A 25,494-nucleotide genomic window follows, 5' to 3' on the forward strand; every position below is an offset into this window, starting at 1 on the left:
GGTAGTTAATTTTTCTTGTGTCTATCACCTCCTCTTTAGTTGAAGTGCTCCGCTTCTCCCCTCCATTCTCAGGTGCTAAGACCATCCTTCTATCATCGCATTGTTTCTCTTGACTCTTGATACGTCTCCCGAACACACCCCTCCATTGTTTTGTTCCCACAGAACCTTTATGAGTGACTCAATGGATGATCTGGTTAACCATTCACCTAAGGTGCTATAATATTCAGACTTAGCAGTGAGTTACCAATATGAGAATTTCTGACATCAGGGGAGCCGTTTGGAGAAGTTGTTTTAAAGGGTGCTGGTGTTGGATGCAGGTTGAGGGGTCAGTGGAGATAGGTGAGTGGCTGCCTACACTCAAAGAATAATTCTTTTTTTTTTTTTAAAAAAAAAAAACTTACTGAGGAGTTCCTGTCCTGATGCAGTGGAAATGAATCCGACTAGGAACCATGAGCTTGTGGGTTCCATCCCTGGCCTTGCTCAGTGGGTTGAGGATCCAGCGTTGCTGTGAGCTGTGGTGTAGATTGCAGACTCGGCTTGGATCCTGTGTTGATGTGGCTCTGGTGTAGGCTGGCAGCTACAGCTCCGACTGGACCCCTAGCCTGGGAACCTCCACATGCTGCGGATGCGGCCCTAAAAAATGATAAAAAGACAAAAAAAAAACTTACTGAAATACAGTTGATATACAATGTTGTGTTAATTTCTGCAGTACAGCAAAGTGATTCAGTTATACATAAACACATACCCACTTACATATAGGTTATTATAGGATACTGGGTCGATTTCCCTGTGCTATACAGAAGGTGCCCATTGACCATTCATTCCATATACAATAATGTGCATATGCCAATCTCAAACTCCCAGTTCATCCATCCCCCAACCCTTTTCATTTGGAAATTACTAAGTTTGTTTTTGAAGTCTGTGAGTCTGTTTTGTAAATAAATTCATTCGTATCATTTTTTCAGATTCCACATAAAAGTGATATTATATGCTATTGGTCTTTCTCTGCCTGACTGACTTCACTTAGTATGATAATCTCTAGGTCCATTCATGCTGCTGCAAATGGCATTATTTCATTCTTTTTTTTATGGCCAGATAATATTCCATTGTATATGTGTACCACATTTTCTTTATCAGTTCCTCTCTCAATGGACATTTAGGTCTTTTCCATGTCTCAACTATTGTAAATACTGCTGCAGTGAACATAGGGTGCATGTATCTTGAATTATGAATTTTCTCTGGATATATGCCCAGGAGTGGGGTTGCTGGATCATACGGTAGTTCTAGTTTTAGTTTTTTGAGGAACCTCCAAACCGTTTTCCATAGTGATTGCACCAGCTTACATTCGCACCAACAGTGTAGGAGGGTTCCCTTTTCTCCACACCCTTTCCAGCATTTATTGTTTGACTCTTTGGTGATGGCCATTCTGACCAGTGTGAGATGATAACGCACTGTAGTTTTGATGTGCATTTATCTAATAATTATCAATGTTGAGCATACTTTTTTTTTTTTGTCTTTTGTCTTTTTTGTTGTTGTTGTTGTTGTTATTGTTGCTATTTCTTGGGCCACTCCCGCGGCATATGGAGGTTCCCAGGCTAGGGGTCCAATCGGAGCTGTAGCCACCGGCCTACGCCAGAGCCACAGCAACGCGGGATCCGAGCCGCATCTGCAACCTACACCACAGCTCACGGCAACGCCGGATCGTTAACCCACTGAGCAAGGGCAGGGATCGAACCCACAACCTCATGGTTCCTAGTCGGATTCGTTAACCACTGTGCCACGACGGGAACTCCAGTTGAGCATATTTTCATAATGCTTTTTGGCCATCTGTATGTGTTCTTTGGAGAAGTGTCAATTTAGATCTGACCATTTTTTGATTGGGATGTTTGTTTATGGCTACACCCATAGCATGTGGAAGTTCCCTGGCCAGGGGCTGAACCTACACCACACTTGCAATCTGAGCAACTGCAGTGACAACACCCAATTCTTAATACCCTGTGCCAAGAGGGAACTCTGTTTTTTTTTTTTTTTTTTAATATTGTGCTTTATGTGTTGTTTGTGTATTTTGGAGATGAATCCCAAATATCTATATATATATTAATTCCCCAAAACATATGTATATATATTCTATCCAACCCTATCTAACTTCTCTTTAAATTGAGGTATAATTGACTTACACTATTACCTTAGTTTCAGGTGTACAACATAGTAATTTGTTTGTTTGTTTGTTTTGCTTTTTAGGGCCACATGTGTGGTATATGAAGATTCCCAGGCTAGAGGTGGTCCAATTGGAACTACAGCTGCCGGCCTACGCCATAGCCCCAGCAACTCAGGATCGGAGCCAAGTCTTGCAACTTATACCACAGCTCCGGCAATGCCAGATCCTTAACCCACTGAGTAAGGCCAGGGATTGAACCTGCAACCTCACGGTTCCTATAGTTGGATTCATTTCCACTGTGCCAAGACAGGAACTCCATAATTTGCTGTTTTAATTAGTTACAAAAATAATCACCGCCATAACACTGGCAACCATCTGTCACTATACAAAGTTATTACAATATTATTGACTGTATTTTCTATGCTGTATGTTATATCTTGTGACTTATTCATTTTATAACAAGAAGTTTGTACCTAAATCTCTTTCATCTATCACTGCCATCTCCCCTGCCCCCTCCCTCTGGCAACTACTAGTTTATTCTTTGCATCTATGAGTCTGTTTCTGTTTTGCTGTATTTGTTCATTTCTTTTGTCTTTTAGATTCCACATATAAATGAAATCATATTGTATTTGTCTTTGTCTTATTTTATTTAGTATAATACTCTCTAGTTTCATACATATTGTTGCAAATGGCAAGATTGCACTCTTTCTTATGGCTAATATCCTATATATACATATATCATATCTTTATACATTTACCTATCAGTAGACACTTAGGTTGCTTCCATGTCTTGGCTATTTTAAATAAAGCTGTAATGAATACTGGAGTGCATATAACTTTTCAAACTAATGTTTTCATTTTATTCTGATAAATGTCCAGAATTGGAATTGCTAGATTGTATGGTAGTTCTATTTTTAATTTTTTGAGGAATCTTACATGATTTTTCATTATGACTGCACCAACTTACACTCCCACCAATAGTGTATGAAGGTTCCCTTCTCTCCACATTTTTACCAATGTTTATTATCTGTTTTGTTTTGGATAATAGTCATTCTGACAGGTATGAGATGATATTTCATTGTGGTTTTGAGTTGTATTTCCCTGATGATTAATGATGTTAAGTGTTTTTTCATGTACTTGTTGGCCATCTGTATGTCTTCTTTGGAAAATTGTCTATTCAGATCTCCTGCCCATTTTAAATCACATTGTTTTTTGATATTGAGTTGTATGAGTTGCTTGTATATTTTGGATATTAACTCTTTATGGAACATTATCTTTTGCAAATATCTCCTCCTATTCAGTAGAATAACCTTTTGTTTTATTGATGGTTTCCTTCACTGTGCAAAAGTTTTTTGTTTGATGTATTTCCATTTATTTTTGCTTTTGTTTCCCTTGCCTGAGGAGACAGATTCCTGAAAATACTGTTAAGACTGATGTCAAAAAGCATATTGCCTATGTTTTAATTTAGGATTTTCATGGTTCCAGGTCTTACATTTAAGTCTTTAACCCATCTTGAGTTTGAAAGTGGTCTAGTTTCATTCTTTTGTCTGTGAGTATCCAATTTTCCCAGAACTCATTACTGAAGAGAATGTCTTCTCCCCATATTTACTCTTGCCTCTTTGTCATAAAAGCGTGGGTTTATGTCTCTTCCATTTGATCTATGTGTCTCTTTTTGTGTCAGTACCACAATTTTTTTTTTTTTGTCTTTTTGTCTTTTTAGGGCCGCTCCCGCAGCATTTGGAGATTCCCAGGCTAGGGGTCGAATTGGAGCTGTAGCCACTGGCCTTTGCCACAGCCACAGCAAAGCCAGATCTGAGCTGCATCTGCAATATACACCATTGCTCATGGCAACACCAGATCCTCAACCCACTAAGCAAGGCCAGGGATTGAACCTGCGTCCTCATGTATTCCAGTTGGGTTCTTTAACCAATGAGCCACGATGGGAACTCCAGTACCATATGTTTTGATTACTATAATTTGTAGTGTGGTTTGAAATCAAGGAGTGTGATACCTCTAGCTTTGTTCTTCTTTCCCAAGACTGCTTTGGCTCTCTGGGGGCCTTTTGTGGTTCTACACATTTGAAATTATTTGTTCTAGTTCTGTGAAAAATATCACTGGTATTTTGATATGGATTGCACTGAATTTGTGGATTGCTTTGGATGATACAGACATTTCAGCAATACTAATTCTTCCAATCTAAGAGCACAATGTAGCTTTTCATTTATTTGTGTCATGTTTAATTTCTTTAATTAAGGTGTTATAGTTGTCAGAGTATAGGATTTTCATCTCCTTGGTTAAATTTATTCCTAGGTGTTTTATTCTTTTGGAGGCATTTGTAGATGGATTACTTTCTTAATTTTCTTTAGGATAGTTCATTATTTATGTATTGAAATGTAACAGATTTCTAAAAATTTTGTATCTTACAATTTTACTGATTTATTTGTTCGCATGGTTTTTTTTTGGTGGAGTCTTTGGAGTTTTCTACACGTAGTATCATGCTATCTGCAAGTAGTGATGATTTTACTTCTTCCTTTCAAATTTGGATAACTTATTTATTTTTTTTCAGTCTGATTGATGTGTTTAGCACTATGTTGATGAAAGTAGTAATAATGGGCATCTTTGTCTTGTTCCTTTTCTTAGAGGAAAATCTTTCAACTTAAAATCACTGAGTATGATGTTAGCTGTGGGTTTGTCCTGTATAGTTTCTATTATGTTTGAGCACATTCCCTCTACACCCCACTTACTGAGAGGTTTTTTTTTTTATCATAAATGGGTGTTGAATTTTGTCAAATGCTTTTTCTGTATCTGTTGAGATGATCATCTGATTTTTATCCTTCATTTTGTTAATGTGGTGTATCACACTTATTGATTTGCAGATACTGAACCATCCTTGCATTGCTGGAATACATCCCATTTGATAAAGGTGTACGATCTTTTTGGTGTATTGTTAAGTTCAGTTTGTAAATATTTTGTTGAATATTTTTGCATCTATGTTCACCAGGGATATTGGTCTGTAACTTCTCTTTTCTTTTCTTTTTTGCTTGCTTGCTTTCTTGCTTGCTTTCCTTCCTTCCTTCCTTCCAGTACCCTTGTCTGGTTTTGATAGCAGGGTAATGCTGGCTTCATAGAATTAGTTTGGAAGTGTTCCTTCCTCTTCAGCTGTTTTGGAATAACTTGAGAAGAATAGGTGTTAACTCTTCTTTAAAGTTTTGGTAGAATTCCTCTGTGAAGCTGCCTGTTCAAATTTTCTGTTTCTTCCTGATTCACTTTTGGAAGGTTGTATGTTTCTAGTAATTTATCCATTTCTTCTAGGTTGTCCAATTTGTTGGGGTATAAATATCAGAACTCCAAAGCAGTGTAGATTTAGTATTTCCTGTGAGGAATCTGGTAACCTATAAGGATGGGTTAGCCAGTTTGAAAAGTGTATGTAGAGGCACGAGTCTCCTTAGCCAGGAGTAAGATCTTGCAAATGCACTGGTGACAGAAAAAACAGCCTACTGATCACCAGGCATGCTTCTTTGTACAGATGGTTCCACTGTTGGTCATGTTTGTGTCCTTTATGAAGAGTTGCTGCTTGCTTTCTTTTTTTTGGAAACATTTAAACTCTTAAGGCTGCCTTGATCCATTTATTTGGTAATTTCTCAGCTGAGGATTTTGTTTTCACCTCCCTACCACTTTCATCTTTTCATCCTGTTCTTCAACCCTGTATTAAATGGCAGGCCCAGTTTTCTTCAAGGTCTTTTATCCTCTGACCTGGCTTCTAATGCTCTTGTGACTTTTCCTTTTGACCCACCCCATGGAGGTGGAATGAGAGGAGTATGTCAAAGAAGATGATACACTATAGTAAGCATTGGAAGTGCAATCCAAGCAGGAGACTGTTAGGCATTGGATTATGTTCCTCATAATTCATATGCTGAGGGACATAGTTCACATGTCCTAATTCTCAGTACTTCAGATTTGGATTATATTTGGATCATATTTACATTGTAGATGTAATTAGTTGAGGTCATTATGTGAATCCTAATCCAATATAACTGATGTCCTTATGCAAAAGGGAAATGTGGACACAGAGATAGCCGTTCCTCCCACCCCAACACACAGCTCCATGTAAAAATGAAGGCCGAGTTTGGGGTGATGCTTCTACAAGCCAAAGAACACCAAAGGTTGCCAGTAAACCACTGGAAATCTATGAGAGAGGCACAGAACAGATTCTCCCAAGTTAACTCTCACAAGGAACTGACACTTGATCTTATACGTCTAGCTTCCAGAACTTGGAGACTATAAATTTGTATTGTTTAAGCTATTCTTTTTTTTTTTTTTTTAACCACAGTTCTAGGGAACTAATTCTGGGACCCTGAATTAGTTGTCTTCTTACTTGTCTGTTTGTCCCTCATGCACTAGAGCAGCTTTCTCCAGAGTGTGTTGCTCGGAGATGGGAGCTTCCCTGGAGCTGCTTCAGGAGCCAGAGGAGGCCAAGCCAATGGGCCTACAGGCTCCCCTTTCAAAGAAACAGCCCTTCATTTTGTGTTTTTCTACTTAGGCCTCCATGTAAAGTTTCACTTGCAAAAATAATTCATCTGCCAAAAAATTAGAAACTCCTGTAGCTATTCCAACAGTGGGATCTCCTTTTCTCAACATTTTGGTGAAACTTTCAAAGTTTTTTGTGCTATGTGTTTTCTTAGTCTGTGCTGGACTGTGATAAATTCCCTCTCATGATCACTGTTTTCAAGGCTGAACAATGGACCTGCTTCTGGAAATGTGAAGTCAGGAAAGAGGAAGTCTCCAGGCACTGAAATAACAAGGTAATTTTTTCCTGATCCAAAGGCTGGGTTCTCACCCAGCCCTTCCCAGAGAGCAGTGCCTGTGAACAGCAAGGCTATGTAGGGGTGATTCCAGGTAGGAAGAGGAGAATGAGAATGGCATGATTTGTCTTGATGCCATGATGGTTTTCAAAAAGCAGTCTAAGCTGGCTTGGTTCCTGCCTAACCCCTCTGGTCCAGGGGCATGCTCACTACCTTTGCTATCACCTGTTGACACTGCACTCCTCTCTTCAAAAGAAAGGGCTCACTTGCTCCATCATGTGATAGATGCTTTAGGTCACCTCTGCTCTGGGCTGCTACAGACTTTGAAGTGTATGCTAACCTTCCTGCTGGCCTCGAAGAAATCCTGATTCTTCTCATTGTCCCATGGTCCAGCTATATCGCCATCACCCACTTGTGGAGTAGCTTATGAGGTCTTGATGTTCAAGGGTACTTTGGTAACTATACCTGTGAACACAGGCCATAAACAGCTGAGAAGTAGAGTAGTCTCAGTAATGAGATCAAAATTAGCTCTGTGCCATGCATAGTTATGAGTGCTCTTGCAGCAATTCTATTAGGTAGATATTATTATCCTTATCTAACAGGTGATAAAATTGAGGCTCAGAGATTAAATAAGTTGCCTAACGTTTCATGGTCAATAAATGGCAGATCAGGAATCCAACCCAGGTGGTCTGACCCCAGAGCCCTGCTCTGAGGCACAATGTTACCCCACCCTTAATGAATATTCACAGTAGAAGGTCTGAATTAGAGGCCCAGGATAATATATGTTTGGGTATGTTTCTAAGGTGTAAGAGAAAGCATTGAAAATAGTGGGGAAGATGCAGTTTAATAGTAATTCACAAATTAACAAGGATGTCGCCTGTTCTACAAAGAGCATAATAAGGACTACAGTTAAGTACTGAGCTGAATTACCTTTGTGAATTTTTTTTTTAACCAAACACAAATAGTGACAAATTATCATAGCTTCCCCTTGGGCCTTAGGCCAACTTAGAGGAAATATTAAAGTATTGAATGGGACCCTTTGTCTCAGTCACGGTAAGGTTGCTCTAAGTCACTCAAGGAGATAAATATCCAATGTGTTTTATTGTCATTTCCACATCTAATTTTCCCTAGGAAGGTAGGAGTCTTTGCAAAGAATTTCCTAGAAATGAATTCAAGCAAAGTATTCTTTCCTATACTTAGTGCATATAGATGTATGTATTTAAAACCACACTGATTGTATAGCCCTTTCTCTCCAGGTGGTAGGATTGAACTACTTAGCTGGAATGGTAGCCTTTGCTACTTGTGGCGTTAACTGTCCCAATCCTCCTTGGGGGGCAGGGGTTTCAGTGTGATTTCCACAGCATGGTCCAGGCTTGACCTATAGCTAAGAACCCAGGTCGCACTTGATGGATGGCCTCAGCTGCCTGGCTAATTGGCGTGCGGGTCCTTCCTGCCTCTCAGGCTCTAGCTTCATGGAATGCCATTCTTTGCCTGTCCTTGCATTGGTGGAAAGTACAATTTCTAGTTCCAGCAAGTGGGGCTCCAGGTCAACCCGGCAATGTGACCATGAAGTAATTGAAGCCTGAGTCCCTGTTGGGCTCTCACTGCCAGGCTGACTGGGAGGTTAAAAGATACAACTGCTAATAGGCACTGAAAGCAGTGAGGCCTCCCTGGAGGCATGAGGGGCTCACACAGGAGATCGATATGGCAGAAATAATCCTGCTTCTATCATTGTCCCTTTTTGCCAAGGCTAAATAATGGGAGGGATGTCCCCAGAGTACTCTATTAATATTACAGGGTGAATCGGAGGTGAGACCAGAGGAGGCAATGGCCCCTCTTCCCAAGTGCCTTCTGCTGTGGACTTTGGATTATAGGGTGATTGGCCAGTCTGTTCTTCTAGACAGCGCTTCTCTTTAAAAAAAATCCTACATGGAAATTCAATTTATGAGACAGAGAAGAGCAAATGTAGCAGACAACATTGATGCCTTGTTCTTTATTTCCTCTGCCCAGCTTGAGTTCACCAGCTGAACTGGGTAGTTTGTGTACATCCTTCTCTGCCCATGGGTTTTCTTCTGCAGCATCTATAGAGGTTCTTTTAGCTGGCCGACAGGGTGGAATTGAGGGGTTTGACACCCCAGGGACCACCCTCAACCAATGAGTTTGCAGACATGGTAGAACACTACTCTGGTTTTCTGTCACTCTGGGAAAAATATTTGAGGTGAGTTTAGAGGGTTTCCAACAAACTGTGCCCCTGGTGTCCTCAGAGATAAGCTACTTATGAATGTGGCTTTTTCTCCCTTCCCAGGCTCTCTATCCCCACCTTTGCCTCCTGGTGTCATCTTTCAATATACTTCTTGTGCCTTAATCCTTTTCTTAGTCTGCATCTGGTGGCACGAAATCAGGAGAGCACAGCTGCTCTGGTATAGAAAGGGTGAGGGGCCCAGAGCTATAATACTAGCTTTCTTCTTCCTCAAGCACTTAGACCCAGAAACTCCTAAGTTGCTCCAGGCATACTATCCAAGGGCTATCTGTTCCCTCTGCAAATGGAATATCCTCATGGCCGAAATGATACTCCCAAGTCCTGCTCTTCTCCTTGCTTTCCTTGCCTTTGGAAATAGTCCCACCATTCCTTTATTTCCCCAGAATCAGAAACCTTAGTCTGGTCTTACACTTCTTATGGTCCATCAATTAAACTGTCCTTGCAATTAGTGTATGTCCTCCCAATTCTACCATCTAAATAGTCCCTGAATACATCTCCTCCTAACTACCTCCACTACTATACTTCCTTCGTACCCCAAATGTTCTCGGTAGGGTAAATACCTGTTGTTCTCTCTAGTGTATGCTGTTGGTGCCATAGCCAGAGCTCCTTTACAGCTGTTCTGGGTGAGTGTAATGAATGCCACAGCAACCAGCTTATACCTGTGGACCTCTGCAAAGACATACCCTTGGCTTATACTCCACTTAATGCAGGGGTGCTAGGAGGTTAAGACCCTCTTACTCCCTAGGACCATCTGAAGACCAATGCAGAGTTCAATGATGCCTAGCACCTTGTGTCAAGGTGGGACCATTTTGTGGTCCAACTTGGATTCTAGCATGTTCTGTGGATCAGGTCAAGGATAGACTATCTTGGATCATATCTTTGCTATGTTTCTGTCCTTTCCTTATCCTTTTCTCATCAGTCTCTTATCTGTTTTTCCTGGAGAGTGGTCCCTTTGTAATGCACGTGACCAGAATACCTGTCTTAGGCTCTGCCTATAGGTAGCCCAACATAAAAAATCTTCCTGAACCAGCCCACAATGGCCATTTATAAAACACTCTCCATGGCAATTGAATGTTTGAGAAATGCTTTTAGGCAGTGTTATGCATTGTTTTCTTCAGACCTTCTTTGGAGTGAGTTTCTCACATTTCCTTTTTGCTGCCTTTGTCTTGAATTTTCTTCTTCTCTCCATCCACTTTGAATTGATAGGCCTGTGGAACCATAACATTTTGTTGCTAAACTGTGTTAAGAATTTTTGTATCTGTTTTCAGGATATTGATATTGGTCTGTAGTTTTCTTGAAATGCCCAGACAATAAAGCTGGTCTCATGAACTAAGTTGATAATCAATGTAAAAATTAGTTTAAATGCTTCCTTAAATATTTGGTAGAATTCACCAAAAAAGCTGTTTGGGCCTGGAGTTTTCCTTTCTTTTCTTTTTTGCGTCTTTCCTTTTTTTCCTCCCTCATAATCCATGGACAAGTTCTGCCTGCTCTCCATTCTATTCAACTCAGGTCTTTGGGTGTAGGATTTTCTTAGCCTCTGGACTCCAGGGTTAATTCTTCTCTCTCTCCCAAAGGGACCTTCTCTTTCCATTCTCACAGTGCTCCATACATGAGTTCCACTCAAATAACTGTGTTTGCCAGTGTTCTGTAAAGCAAATTATGCAAAGCATGTAGAATTTTCTGCTCTGGATTCCCAAGCCCCTCTCATGCTTCCTGTTCTGAACTTCCACATCTAGGCATGTAGATGACAAGGGTGTACTAATGCCACCTGTGCCTGCATTGTCCCCCCTCCCCAGCTCTAGGCACTATACCTGCAGCCACAGCTGACATGGATTGGAGATCCAGGCTAGGAAACCCAGGACTCCTATAGGCCATGCCTGGTGGAGAAACTCAGTAGAGAACAAACCATCCCTTCCCTCTTCAGTATCAGGAGATACTAAAATCAAATTCCTGGTTTGTGTTTCCTTCTTGGGTTTGGTGGACAAGGCATTGAGGTGGTGATGACTCTGCTCTGGCTGTTTGAAGACAATCTAGTATTTTCAGGAGAGGCAAGATACATTTGGGTACCTCTCCAGGTGCCAAGATGTGCCTGTATTTTGCTCTAGAATCTGACACAGCAGCACTGATATCTCCTGCCCAGAGTGAACCCATTCCTAGGATGTCTACACTGTTCATATCCATTCCCTTCTGAAGAAATAGCGTCTTCTCCCATAGCAGGATGGTTGAGGCCAAGGGTCATGCAATCGTCCAACCTTGGTCCAGTTCTCAAAGTCTTTATTGTTCAGTCTTGTGTGCCTATATAAATAAAAAGTACTTAGTTTAGGGCCAACCAAGATCATCATTGGTAAATTCTAGTCATTATTACTAGAGTTCTAGTCATTTTTTGTTGAGATGATGATGATTTTTAAACAGCATTCTGGTTTGAACCACTATACACCTGGCTTTGCTTTTCCTATCCTTTTTCCTTTCCAGCCTCATTCTGAATCCCAAAACACTGCAGGGCCTTCTTGAGCCATGTTATAATACTCTGGGACTTATGTTCCACATTTATAAACCGAGCATGTTAAAAATATATACATTTCAAAGTACCTTGCTGTGCTAGCATTCTATACTTCAAGATGGATTTGCATGTCCCTTATGTTTTTACCTATTTAAAAAGGAGGATTTTCCATTCATCCCTGGTGATGGAGAGTCCTCTTATTTCCTTGATTGATATAATAGAGTCTGCAGACACACTGCAAGTACATAAACATCAAACAAATATACATTTCTAATGAATTATTTACATTATATATAAGCATTAGTGCAAGTGGTTTTGTTGAAATGGAATTACAAGTCAAATTCAGTGCTAGATGAAGGGAGGGGAATTTTTCTTCATTTCCAGTTAGTTGGAGGAAAAGATTTCTGGGAAAAGCAGAAGTTTTTAAGGACTTTATTGCCAGGGCAGGGAGAAAGCCTGAAGGCATTTTGGCAAAGAAAAAAATCTTCCAGTCACAGGGTGCTGAACAAGAGAAAAATTAAGGGGGAGAAAGAAATGGTGAATTTGGTGAGCTCTGCATAGGCTCTGAGCAAAGCAAAAACCAGGCAACTCCCCTGCTGTAGGTCATGTTGTTCTTGCACTGAGGCCCAGGAGAATTATGTGCTTCATAAAGAAAGGGAATAGGAAATATTGTTCAAATAATAATAATAGTCATAAACATAAGTATAGCCAGTATTTACTGGGTGCTTACCATATGCTAGATTTTGGGCCAAGTGCATTATATGTAGAACCTTGTTTAATTATCCCAACATGCAGATGCAAAAGGTAATATGATTTCCCCTCCATCCACAAAGAGACAAGTTTTTTGCAAGCAATTTTCTGAAAGCCAGGCGACTATTTCAAATATTGGAGCTGGAATTCAAATTAAGATTTGTCTAACTCCAAAATACTATCCTGATTCTGATGTACTAACTTAAAGACTAAAATAAGTAAATAATGCACATATCTAGAACAAACTTACCCCTGAAGATATTAACTGAGTTCTCTGGTTGGGATGACTTCAGTTTATAACCTTGATATTTTCCCTCTCCTGGACATGAACTATTTAAGTGCTCAGGACATTCTAGGGCTTCAAGCCATTTTATCAGAAATGGACTATTTCCTTTCCTTGCTGAGAATTATAATTGGGGTAACTTCATCACTGGTGTTAGTCAAACCTTTTGAATTACATGAGCATAAAGAAATGTCAATGCGGCTTTCAGAAGAGGAAAGATAATCTTTTTTTAAAAAATGTATTCCCTCTCTTTTTCCCCTTCCCCTCTTCCTTCCTTCTTTTCTACTATGCCAATCTGAATAAAGTCTATCATTTGTCTTTCACATTCCAATATGTCTTATCTTATAGAAGAAATAACACCTGCAAATTCAAATTTTTACACTGAAATGCTATTAGAAGGGCAATTTTAAACAACTGAATCTGATATCATTTCTTGTGAAATCCTTATCAAGAATTGAGCCTTTTTTTAGGTGTCAGACATTGTGTTTAACATGTACATTTTTTCACTACGTCTTTTGGAAGTAAATACTAATATTTGCACCAGGCTAAGTGAAAGTATCCTTTCCAGTTTTAAAAAGAATAACCTGAGGTTGAGAGAGGATAAGTCACTTCCTCAAGGTCACACAGCTAGGAAATGGCGGAGGCAGGGTTGAACCCAAGCTGCCTGATTCCAAGGACTGTGTGCTTAATCATATCATATTGTATCTCACCAGAGGAAGAGCCAGGCCTGCCAGATCTACAGGAGACATGAATAATGGTCGCTGATGAGACATCTATCCATCTCTTTGTCCATTCTTTCATCCATGCATCCATCCATCCAGCCATGCATCCATCCATTACATTTCTATTATGTACAGACAAGGCACTGGCTTTCAAAAACAAGCAGGTAAACCAACAGCTTGGAATTTTATATCCCTTAATATTTGTTGATGCTTCTGAAAAAGAACTAGAGGAAGGATATGCTGGAAGAGAACAGTCAAGCACCTTGTTTCTCCAAATAATTAAAATAACATGTGGCTTAAATATCCACAAGATCAGGAGGCTGGGCAGGAGATTAAAGGTGGGATCAGAATGAGGTATCTCTTACACTCTTGGCATTTTCCTTTAATGGGGACAGAAAACCTGGTGTGAGTCACTCGTTCTGTTCCATTTTCTTCTTGCTGTAGCAGGTTCAGCAGATTTTTCCTTGCAAACCTTTGCTGTATGGATTCCTTCGACCTGGAGTGTACTCAACAACATTCCATACCTGCTCTGTGCCCAGCACTGAATAATACAGAGTCTCTTGTCTTTGGTAGAGCTCAATAAATGGTTGGTTTCTCCTGTTTCACCTTGTCCTGCTTTCCAAATGCTGGTCTGACAACTGGATTCATCAGAATCACCCAGGGAGATTTGTAGCTCTGTTTTTCTGTTTTCGAGAATCAATAGACCATAGTGGTCAAAAGCAAACTCTCAAAACTGACTGCCTGCATTCAAATCCCAGAAGGACCTGGGCTTAGTCAAGTTACTTAGCCTCTCTGGGTTTTGTTTTCTTTATCATGAAGGATGATAATAATAATTCCTAATTCATAGATAAGGATGTAGAGAGCTAATATTACACATATAACACTTAGAAGGAGTGTCTGCCAAGTAGTGTTATAGATTATTAGCCAGTATTATTATTATTAAAGTATAAATCATGAAACTCTGCTCAGATAGATTGAATGAGAATTTTTGGAGGTGGGGCCCAGGATACCTTTTTTTTTTTTTTTTTTGGTTTTCTAGGTGATTCTATTTCTGGGTCTTATTTTAGACCCACCCATTGATGTAGCATGAAATATTCTTAAATGTGTGTCCAGTTCCTACTTCTCTTTATCTCTCTTTGTAATCAATGCCTTTACTCTATTACATCATATCAGAATCTTGTTTTTTTCTCCTGAACATCTTTTTCTTGTCTGGATTCTACTGAGTCTCTCTAAGATATGAGTTTATTAGGAACTACTACTCAGAAACTAGAAGCTGATTAAGTCTTTCCCCTGCATATGATCCATCTTCCCTGGTTATTATTGGCACAGTTTGGTTGCCCTGTGAGATTATAAATCTTTTGGAATAGACCTACACCTGTGGGGCTGCACACAGTCAGAGCTCAATAACTATCAAGTTCAGTAATGATCCAGATATATAGTTCAAGCAGGTATTCTGATTATACATGCCACACTCATTTACAGGGTCTCCCTTCAACTGATAGGAGCACTTTTCTTGATATAAGCCATGATAAATAACTATTCTATTTTTATAAATCTTAAGAATATAAAACCAATGTGAAAAATTCACATAGTGAATAAAATATCACATAGTTTTGTTTACCTGTTTATTCATACATTTAGGACTTACTGTCTATGCAATGTTGACCATACAGTCTAAGTAAGACAAAAAAATCAGGAGAGTTCTGTGAAAAGCAAGTACATTGATTAAACATGCTTGCAGACTATGTCCCCAGTGACTCCAGGGTGAAAAACCATAACTTTAGAAGATACAAATTGGCTTCCAGATCAACTGCAATTGCCTCACCCCACTAGGGCCATGGAGCAGTAGTTCCTCTCCTATACCAACCACTGATTTTTAGAAGGGGTTGCCATGCTAATTTGTCCAAAGTATGGACACTAGACCCATGTTGGGTGTCTTAGTATGGGATGCTATAGTGAGGTAGCATGGATTGGCTGGCTTATAAACAGCAGACATTTACTTCTCACAGTTCTGGAGGGTAGAAGTCCAAGATCAGAGTGCCACTGTGACTAGGTTCCAGTGAAAGCCCTCGGTCAAGTTGCAGATGGCTGACTTCTTATACTATTATGTGGCAGAAAAAAAGGATGAGAGAGCATCTGGGGTACTTCCATAAGAGCGCTAATCCTGATCATGAGGGCTTCACCCTCATGACTTAATTTTCCCCCCAAAGCCCCACCTCCTAATACCATCGTCTAGGGGTTAGAATTTCAACACATGAATTTTGGGACACATGAACATTCAGCCTATTGCACTGGTCAAGTAGAGGATTTGCCTGGGAGTTCCTGAATTGAAACTGCAGATGAAGATCACATAAATCTGCTATGGCCACAAAGCAGAATAAATCCAGCAAGCAGAAAGATGCATTGATAAGAGATACTAAAAGGGGGGAATGGGATCATAGTGGCATTTCAAACCCTGATTTGAGTTCTTTCAGCCTTACTCCAACCCCACCCTCTCTGCAGCATAGTATGTAAGGTCACTGCTTTCTCTTTTTCATTTAATATACTATGAATTGGTTTCATTTGAATGTCATGAGCTTCTGACTTGGTAGAGTAGAATTAAATTTAGAGTTGAGGCTCTATAAAACTTATTCTTCTATTAATAGAGCTGTATCAGTATACATTTTTATAGTCTAAACAGTGTCATACCATTGGCTCACAGCAAAGTAAAGTTTAGCTAACATCCCCAGATATTTTTCAGATAAACTGCTGTCTAGTTCTGTCTCTGCCTCTCTGAAATGGGCATTTAATTCATTTGACTAAATGCAAGATTTTATGTTTATCTTTCTTAAATTCCATCTTGGTGATTATAATAGCCTGGTATTTTAACCTATGTTTGAACATCGATTTTTTTCACCTAAAATATCATCTCTCCCTTCTGAGTTTGTCATCTGAAAATTTGATAAATGTGTGTTTTACATCTTCAACATGTATAGAAGTTATACAAGTATCAAATGTTGAAAAAGTTGAGTGTTTTTGACCTTGCAGTTTACCTTCTGTAATACCTTCTCACAGAGGCATAAGTAAACATATTGAAAGCTGTCCCATGTAGAGTTGTTATAAAAAATAAAAGTGGAAATAACCACAATATCAGTAATTGATAAATAAATGTGGTATATATAATGAGCTACGTTACTACAACTAGAACGCTAAGTGTAAACACTGATTTTTCTTAAAACACATTGATGACAGAGACAATGTGCAAGGTAGTACGTGCAATACAATGTGATATTAAAACAAAATGTTATATGACAAAATGCTAAAAATGGTGAATTTTTGGCAGTGGGAACACGGGTGATTATTATTGCTATAGACTGAATATTTGTGTTCCCCCAAAGTTCATACATTAAATCCTAACCCCAGTGGGATGGTATTTTGAGATGGGGCCTTTGGGATGTGTTAGGTCATGAAGGCAGAGCCCTAAAGAATGGGACTGGTGCCCTTATAAGAGACCCCATCGTACTCTCGTGCTTCTTTCAGCCATGAGAAGTTCTAGCAAGAAATAGCCCTCAGGAAGTGGGCTCTCATGGGACACAGCATCTTTTCACACCTTGATCTAGGACTTTCCAATCTCCAGCATTATAAGAAATAAATTGTTGTTTAAGCCACCTAGTCTGTGGTATTTAGTTACAGGAGACCAGATGGACAAAGAAAATTATATTATACTTGTGATTTTATATATTTAAAAAAATTATAAAATATAGTCTTTGGTGCTCCAGTAGCAGCATTTGTCAACATGATTTACCTACTTAATAAATTTATTAAGGAGTTACGATAGTAGCGCAGTGGGTTAAAGATCCAGGGTTGCCATGCCGCTGTGGCATAGGTTGCAGTTACAGCTTGGATTTGATCCTTGGCCCAGGGAGATTCCATGTGCTGTAGGTGGGGCCAAAAAAAAAAGAAAAAAAAAAAAAAAGCAAATGAACTTGGTTTGACATGCCAAGTTCAGCAGAGACTGGCTAGTCTGTTCCCAATTTTCTTCTTGGGCATAGAGAAAAATTACATTTATCAATATCCTGTGCATTTGGGTCTGATCAATGCATGATTGCATTCTGGTTAGTGGTATGTAGAGCTGACCATCAAATTCTCTGCATAGTCCTGTAGGCTCTCACCTCTCTTCCATAGAGATAGTGAGGTTAAGGGACATTTGGAAGACAACCATCCAGAGCAGCTGCCCCACCTGCATCAAACTGATAATCCTCAGTTGTGTTAAGATGCTGAGAACCAGGGGGTTATATTTCAGTGGCTAGTGTTACTTATTCCTTAGATTCTACAAATCATTTATTCCTAGTGATTCTATCAGATTTATATATTGAGAGAGTAATATTAAAACATTAAAGGAAAATAAAAGAGATAACATTCTGTTATCCTAAATCAGCTTTTAACATTTCCCCCTTTTCTCTATCCATTATGATCTATAGACACAGTTAAAGAGAGTTGTAACTAACTTGTTACAAAATAACTTGGGATAATTATTCCCTAGGGACAAAATTTTTGAAGAAGTCTTTTTTCCTTCTTTTGAGAGTTATTTTAACATACATTCTTATACAGAAATGTTTAGTTTTTTCCAAAATAATTATTTCAATTTGCAATACCATCAGCAGTTTTCCTGTAGTATTACAAGTATTAGCTTTTAGCAATTTTGTTTTTTAAATGAAAATCCTTGTACCTTTCTGTATATTAAAAAGTAATACAATCTCCTTTGGGAACTGCAGACAATACAGAAAGTTTGAAGAAGAAAACAAAAATCATCCCTATTGCTGCTAACCAGTACCCTTGGATTATATTTTAGTGTGGAATCCACATTTATATGTGTGTGAACACACACACTCATGCACCACACCCACACACAAAAATAGTTATAAATCTTTTTATAACCTGCCTTAGCAATATCTTATGGACATTTTTTTATGCCAACAAATACAGATCCATGTTATCATTTTAAATATGAACTGTCCTTTTCAGAAGCCACTAGCCAATGTGACTATTAAATTAAATGAAGATTTATTAAAATTAAATTAAATAACATTAAAAATTCAGTTTCCTGTCACACTGCCACTTGTCAAACGTTCAACAACCACACATGGTTCATTGTACAACACAAATGCTGCACAAACTGTACAGCACTATTTTAAATTTATGAACGTTTGCATAGGTTTATTGAATAAATTTACTATTTTTAATATTAACTTACCCTCGTGTATTCTTTTTTAATGTAACTATTTCACAGCAAATCTTATATTTTAAGAGCATTTTTTGTTTCTTATAATTTGGTGATATTTATTTTTTTGATTTTTTTTCAGTTTCATTGACATATAAACTAAAACATTGTGTAAGTTTAAGGTAGACAGCAAAATGAGGACTTACATACATCATAAATGATTATCACAGTAAGTTTAGTGAACATCCATCATCTCATATAGATACAAAATTAAAGGCATAGAAAAAAATTTTTGTTTGTAATGGGAACTCTTAGGATTTACTCTCATAACAACTTTCATATTTAACATAATGCAGCATTTATCTTTCTCATGTTTTATATTATATCCCTAGTACTTGTTTATAACTGGAAGTTTGTACTTTTGACTACTTTGATCCAGTTTCCTTTCCCCCAACCCTCTTGCTTCTGGTAACCACAAATCTGATCTCTTTTTCTATGAATTTTTATTTTTTTTAATTAAAGTGTAGTTAATTTACAATGTTCCTTCAGTTTCTGTGTACAGCAAAGTGACCCATTCATATATATATGTACATTCTTTTTTGTACTATCTTCCATCATGTTCTAACCCTAGAGATTAGACGATAGTTCCCTGTGAGGTACAGTAGGATCCCATTGCTTATCCACTCCAAATGTAGTGTTTGCATCCTCTAACCTCAAACTCACCATTCATCCCACTCCTTCCCCCTTCCCCTTGGCAACTACAAGTCTGGTCTCCAAGTCTGTGATCTGTTTCTGTTTTGTAGATAGGATCATTTGTGCCATAGTTTAGATTCCACATATAAGTGATATCATATGGAATTTGTCTTTCTCTTTCTGACTTACTTCATTTAGTATAAGTATCTCTAGTTGCAGAATATATAAGCAACTTATACAACTCAACAGCAAAAAAGCCAATCAATCAATGGAAAAATGGGCAGAAGACCTGAATAGACTGTTCTCCAAGGAAGATATACAGATGGCCAGCAAACACATGAAAAAATGCTCAACATCACTGATCATAAGAGAAATGCAACTCAAAACAACTATGAGATACCACCTCACACCAGTCAAAATGGCCATCATTAATAAGTCCACAAAGAACAAATGTTGGAGGGGTTGTGGAGAAAAGGGAGCCCTCCTGCACTGTTGGTGGGAATGTAAACTGCTACAGCCACTATGGAGAACAGTTTGGAGATACCTTAGAAATCTATACATAGAACTTCCATATGACCCCGCAATCCCACTCTTGGGCACATATCCAGACAAAACTCTACTTAAAAGAGACACATGCACCCGCATGTTCATTGCAGCACTATTCACAATAGCCAGGACATGGAAACAACCCAAATGTCCATCGACAGATGATTGGATTCGGAAGATGTGGTATATACACAGTGGAATACTACTCAGCCATAAAAAAGAATGACATCATGCCATTTGCAGCAACATGGATGGAACTAGAGAATCTCATACTGAGTGAAATGAGCCAGAAAGACAAAGACAAATACCATATGATATCACTTATAACTGGAATCTAATATCCAGCACAAATGAACATCTCCTCAGAAAAGAAAATCATGGACTTGGAAAATAGACCTGTGGCTGCCTGATGGGAGAGTGAGGGAGTGGGAGGGATCAGGAGCTTGGGGTTATCAGACACAACTTAGAATAGATTTACAAGGAGATCCTGCTGAATAGCATTGAGAACTATGTCTAGATACTCATGTTGCAACAGAACAAAGGGTGGGGAAAAATGTATACATGTAAGGATAACTTGACCCCCTTGCTGTACAGTGGGAAAATAAAAAAAAAATGCACTGGAGAAAGAAAAAATATTTAAAAAAAAGAATCTCTAGTTGCATCCATGTTGCTGTAAATGACATTATTATGTCCTTTTTATGGCTGAGTAATATTCAACTGTATACATGTACTACATCTTCTTAATCCATCCATCTGTCAATGGACATTTAGATCATTTCCATGTCTTAGATATTGTGAATAGTCCTGCAGTGAACACAGGGATGCATGTATCTTTTTGAATGATAGTTTTGTCTGGATATATGCCCAGGAGTAGGATTGCTGGATCATATGGTAATCATATATTTAGTTTTCTGAGGTACCTCTGTACTGTTTTTCATAGTGGTTGTACCAGTTAACACCCCTACCAACAGTGAAGGAGGAGTCCATTTTCTCCACACCTTTTCCAGCATTTGTTATTTGTTGATGTGTTAATGATGGCCATTCTGACCAGTGCGAGGTGGTACCTCATTATAGTTTTGATTTGTATTTCTCTAATAATTAGTGACGTTAAGCATTTTTTCTTGTGCCTACTGGCTAACCACACGTCTTCATTGGAGAAATGTCTCCTTAGTTCTTCTGCCCATTTTTTGATTGGGTTGTTTGTTTTTTTGTTGTTGAGTTGTATGAGTTGTTTGTATACTTTGGAGATTAGGCCCTTTATGTTGCATCATTTGCAAAGATTTGCTCCCATTCTATGGATTTTTTCATTTTTCTTTTTGATGGTTTCCTTTTCTGTATGAAAGCTTTGAGTTTAATTAAGTCCCATTGGTTTATTTTTTTATTTTTATTGATCTTATTCTAGGAAATAAAACAAGGTATGTTGCTATGATTTGTTTAAAAAAAAAAGCATTCTGCCTATGTTTTCCTCTAGGAGTTTTATAGTACCTGGTCTTATATTTAGGTCTTTAATCCATTTTGTGCTTATTTTTGTGTATGGTATTAGAGAGTCTTCTAATTTCTTTACATGTAGCTGTCTGGTTTTCTGAAACACTGAAAATATTGTCTTTTTTCAACTGTATGTTTTTGCCTCCTTTGTGATAGATTAGTTGAACATAGGTGCTTGGGTTTATTTCTGGGCTTACTACCCTGTTTCATTGGTCTATATTTCTGTTTTTGTGCCAGTACCATACTGTTTTGATAACTGCAGCTTTGTGGTATAGCCTGAAATCAGGGCACCTGATTCCTTCATTTCTGTTTTTCTCTTTCAATATTGCTTTGGCTATTCGGGGTCCTTTGTGTTTCCATACAAATTTTAAAATATTTTAAATATTTAAATATTCTTTTAGTTCTGTGAAGAATGTCCTTGTTAATTTGATAGGGATTGCATTGAATCTGTAGATTGCCTTGGGTAGTATAATCATTTTGACAGTATTGATTCGTCCAATCCAGGGGCATATTATATCTCTCCATCTGTGCCATCTTTGATTTTTTTCATCAGTGTCATATAGTTTTGAGGGTATAGATCTTTTGTCTCTTTAGGCAGATTTACTCCTAGGCATTTTTTTTTTCTTTTTGATGTGATAATAATTTTCCCTAATTTTTCTTTCTAATCTTTCATTGTTAGTATATAGAAATGCAATTTTTCTGTGTATCAATTTTGTATCCTGCAACTTTGCAAAATTTATTAATAAGTTATAATAATTTTCTTGTAGTGTCTTTAGGATTTTCTAGGTGTAGTATCATGTCATCTGCACACAGTGATAGTTTTAGTTCTTCTTTTCCATTTTGGATCCCTTTTGTTTCTTTTTCTTCTCTGATTGCTGTGGCTAAGACTTCCAAAACTATGTTGAATAGTAGTGGCAAAAGTGAGCATCCTTGTCTTCTTCCTGATCTTAGTGGAAATGCTTTCAGTTTTTCACCATTGAGAATGATGTTAGCTGTGGGTTTGTTGTATATGGCTTTTATTATGTTGAGGTAGGTCTATGAGTTTGATTTTGAAGTACAATTGACCTACAATACTAGGTTAGTTCCTGTTAAACAACATAGCGATCTGGTATTTCTATACATTTCAAAATGACATTACAATAGGTCTAGTTATGATGTGTCACCATACATAGATATTATATATTTATTGACTGTATTTACCACACCATACATTTCATACCTGAGACTCATATTTTTTTGCAACTGGAAGTTTGTGCCTCTTAATCTCCCTCACCTATTTCTTTCTTCCCCAAACCCCTTCCCCTCAGGAAACCACCTATGCTCTGTATCTGAGAGTCTGTTTCTGTTATGTTTATTTATTTGTTTTGTTTTTTAGAGTCCACATGTAAGTGAAATCATACAGAGTTTCTTTTTCTCTGTCTGACTTATTTCACTTAGAGTAATACTCTCTAGGTCTATTCATGTTGTTGCAAATGGCAAGAGTTCATTCTTTTCTATGGCTGAGTAATATTCCATTGCATAATCTACCATATCTTTTTTATCCATTCTTCTGTCAATGGGCACTTGAGTAGCTTCTATATCTTGGCTATTGTGAATAATACTGTAGTGAATAAGGGTTTCATTTATCTTTTCAAATTAGTGTTTTTGTTTTCTTCAGATAAATACTCCAACAAAAGTCAAATTGTTGGATCATATGATAGTCCTGTTTTTAATTTTTTGAGGAATCTCAATACTGTTTTCCATAGTGGCTGCACCAATTTACATTCCCACCAATATTGCACAAGGATTCGTGTTTACCCACATCCTCCCCAACACTTGTGATTTGTTCTCTTTTGGGTAATAGCCATTATGACAGGTGGGATGTGATATCTTACTATGGTTCTGATTTGCATTTCTCCGATGATTTGCAATGTTGAGCATCTTTTCATGCACCTGTTGGCCATCTGTATGTCTTCATTGGGAAAACATTTATCTCTGTACGTTTATTGAACAAATCCTTTACTTCTGATATTAAGTTATCCCTAGTGTATTCTTTTCTCTATTCTAAACAATATTGCCAGGAACATTTTGGTAGCAATCTTTGGGCAAATCTGTGATTACTTTATGAATGTTGAGGTGAGGCCTAATGCCAGCAGTACTGGCACATGCCAGTTTCATCTCTGACCCAGCCCAGTCTACATTTATTTCCTTATTTTCTATCTTTGACTTTACTACCTCACTGTTAATCACATCTGGATTCTGTCTTAGTCCTTTCAAACTGCTATAACAAAATACCATAGACTGGGTGGTTTAAAAAAATGAGCATTTATGTCTCACAGTTTTGAAGATTGGGAAATCTAAAATCAAAGTACTAGCAGATTCTGTGCCTGGTCATGGTCTAACTTCCTGGATCATAAATGCGTATCTTCTTGCTGGAAACTGACATGGTAATATGGGGATAAAGGAGCTTTCTGGGGTCTTTTTTATGAGAACTAATCCCATTCATGAGGGCTGCACTCTCATGACCTAGTCACCTCCCAAAGACCCCACTTCCAAATACCATCACATTGGGGGTTAGGATTTAACATATCAAAATTGGGGATACATAGATAATCAGTCCATAGCAGATGCTTTATCTTATGTTCTAATTGTTGTTTATAGACCCATTTGACATTTAATGTCTCTAGTTATATAAAAAAAAAAACAATTACTGTCTACTTTCTATTTTTTTTTCCAGAGGTAAATTTTCAAAAACATTTCCCTTATATACTTTTACTTCTTTTAAGTTGTAGGGGCTGAGTCATGCTACAGTAACAAAAACCTCAACTTCTTAGTGGCTTAGTACAGCAAGGCTTTATTCTTCACTCATGCTATATCACATGGGGCTCCAAGTTTATTTTATTTCCAGGGCACAAGGTGATGGAGTAGCCACCATGTGGAATGTTCCTGTGATAGAGGGAGAAAGAGCTTGGCTAATTCCCACATTAAATATTAAAGCTGCCTCTCTATATTTTTTAGGGCCACACCCAAGTTCCCAGGGGTTGAATTGGAGCTGCAGCCACCAGCCTACGCCATAGCCACAGCAATGTGGGATCTGAGCCCCATCTGTGATCTACATAGCAGCTCACAGCTATGCCAAAGCCTTAACCCAGTGAGCAAGGCCAGGGATTGAACCCACACCCTCATGGATACTAGTTGGATGCGTTTCCACTGCGCCATAATGGGAACTCCAGAAGTGGCACGTATTACTTCCACTTTATTTCAACAATCAATTCAAATCACATCTTCCCATCTAATTCTAAAGGAGATGGGAAGTATGTGTGCCTGGGAGAATAACCAGAAATACTTGGTGAAAAGCATTAATAATGCATTCAATATTTATTTCTCATTATTTGCATTTTTTTTTTTGCAAAGACATAGTAAAATAGGGATGATGATGATAAAACCTAGGATATACCATGTAGCAAACATTTTGGTAAATATTTTACATACTTGTCTCAGCCATTAAAATCTTCATTTTCTTCATGATTATTATCCTCATTTTAGAAATGAAGCATAGAAAAAGCACATATCTTGTCCAAGATTGCATGGCTAGAAAATGGTAGAGATAGGAATCTGATTCTAGAACCTGTATGTTTAAATGCTTCCTGCCTCACTTTCTGTTGCTTTTGAGGTTCGTGGTGGTGGTTTTCTCCTTACTCATCTTTGAAAGGGGGAAGTTCTATCCAGACTTGCTGTCCCTCAGTAATTCACAGGTAAGCTTCTTTCTGTGGTTATTTGGGTGCTGCCTGGTTTCTCCCCATAGAAAGTAAGTAGAAGGCTGGATGGAACAATATCAGATGAGCAGGTAAGTCTTTATAATCCTAATAAAAGGGAGAAAGTCTTTAAGAGCCAAGGACGTTGAAAACCTGGGTATTTTGCCTAATTTGTTTCTGTTGAAACTACAGAAAAGTGGTGGCTATACCACTTTTTGCTACAGATAAGTGACAGAAGTGGTGGCTTCACTGTGCTGGGGAAGTATCTCATTCCTTGGGGAGAAATTTTCCAGTTACATATTGAGCCTCTGGTTTAGGGCAAAGGAACGCTGTTAGAAATAGTTCAGTTAAGAGAAAAACA

General features: G+C 38.2%; 1 long non-coding RNA gene across 2 annotated transcripts in view; it reads left to right on the forward strand.

Moving 5' to 3' along the window:
* LOC110260232 overlaps positions 1-25,494 on the forward strand; it is a 121,826-nt gene that overhangs the window by 69,501 nt on the left and 26,831 nt on the right. For both annotated transcript variants that reach the window (XR_002343138.1, XR_002343139.1), the window contains exon 2: positions 6,889-6,960. This is a non-coding gene — a long non-coding RNA (uncharacterized LOC110260232). The remainder of the gene's footprint in view (positions 1-6,888; positions 6,961-25,494) is intronic.

Source organism: Sus scrofa, chromosome 4 (assembly GCF_000003025.6).
Source record: "Sus scrofa isolate TJ Tabasco breed Duroc chromosome 4, Sscrofa11.1, whole genome shotgun sequence".
In the NCBI taxonomy this organism is placed as follows: domain Eukaryota; kingdom Metazoa; phylum Chordata; class Mammalia; order Artiodactyla; family Suidae; genus Sus; species Sus scrofa.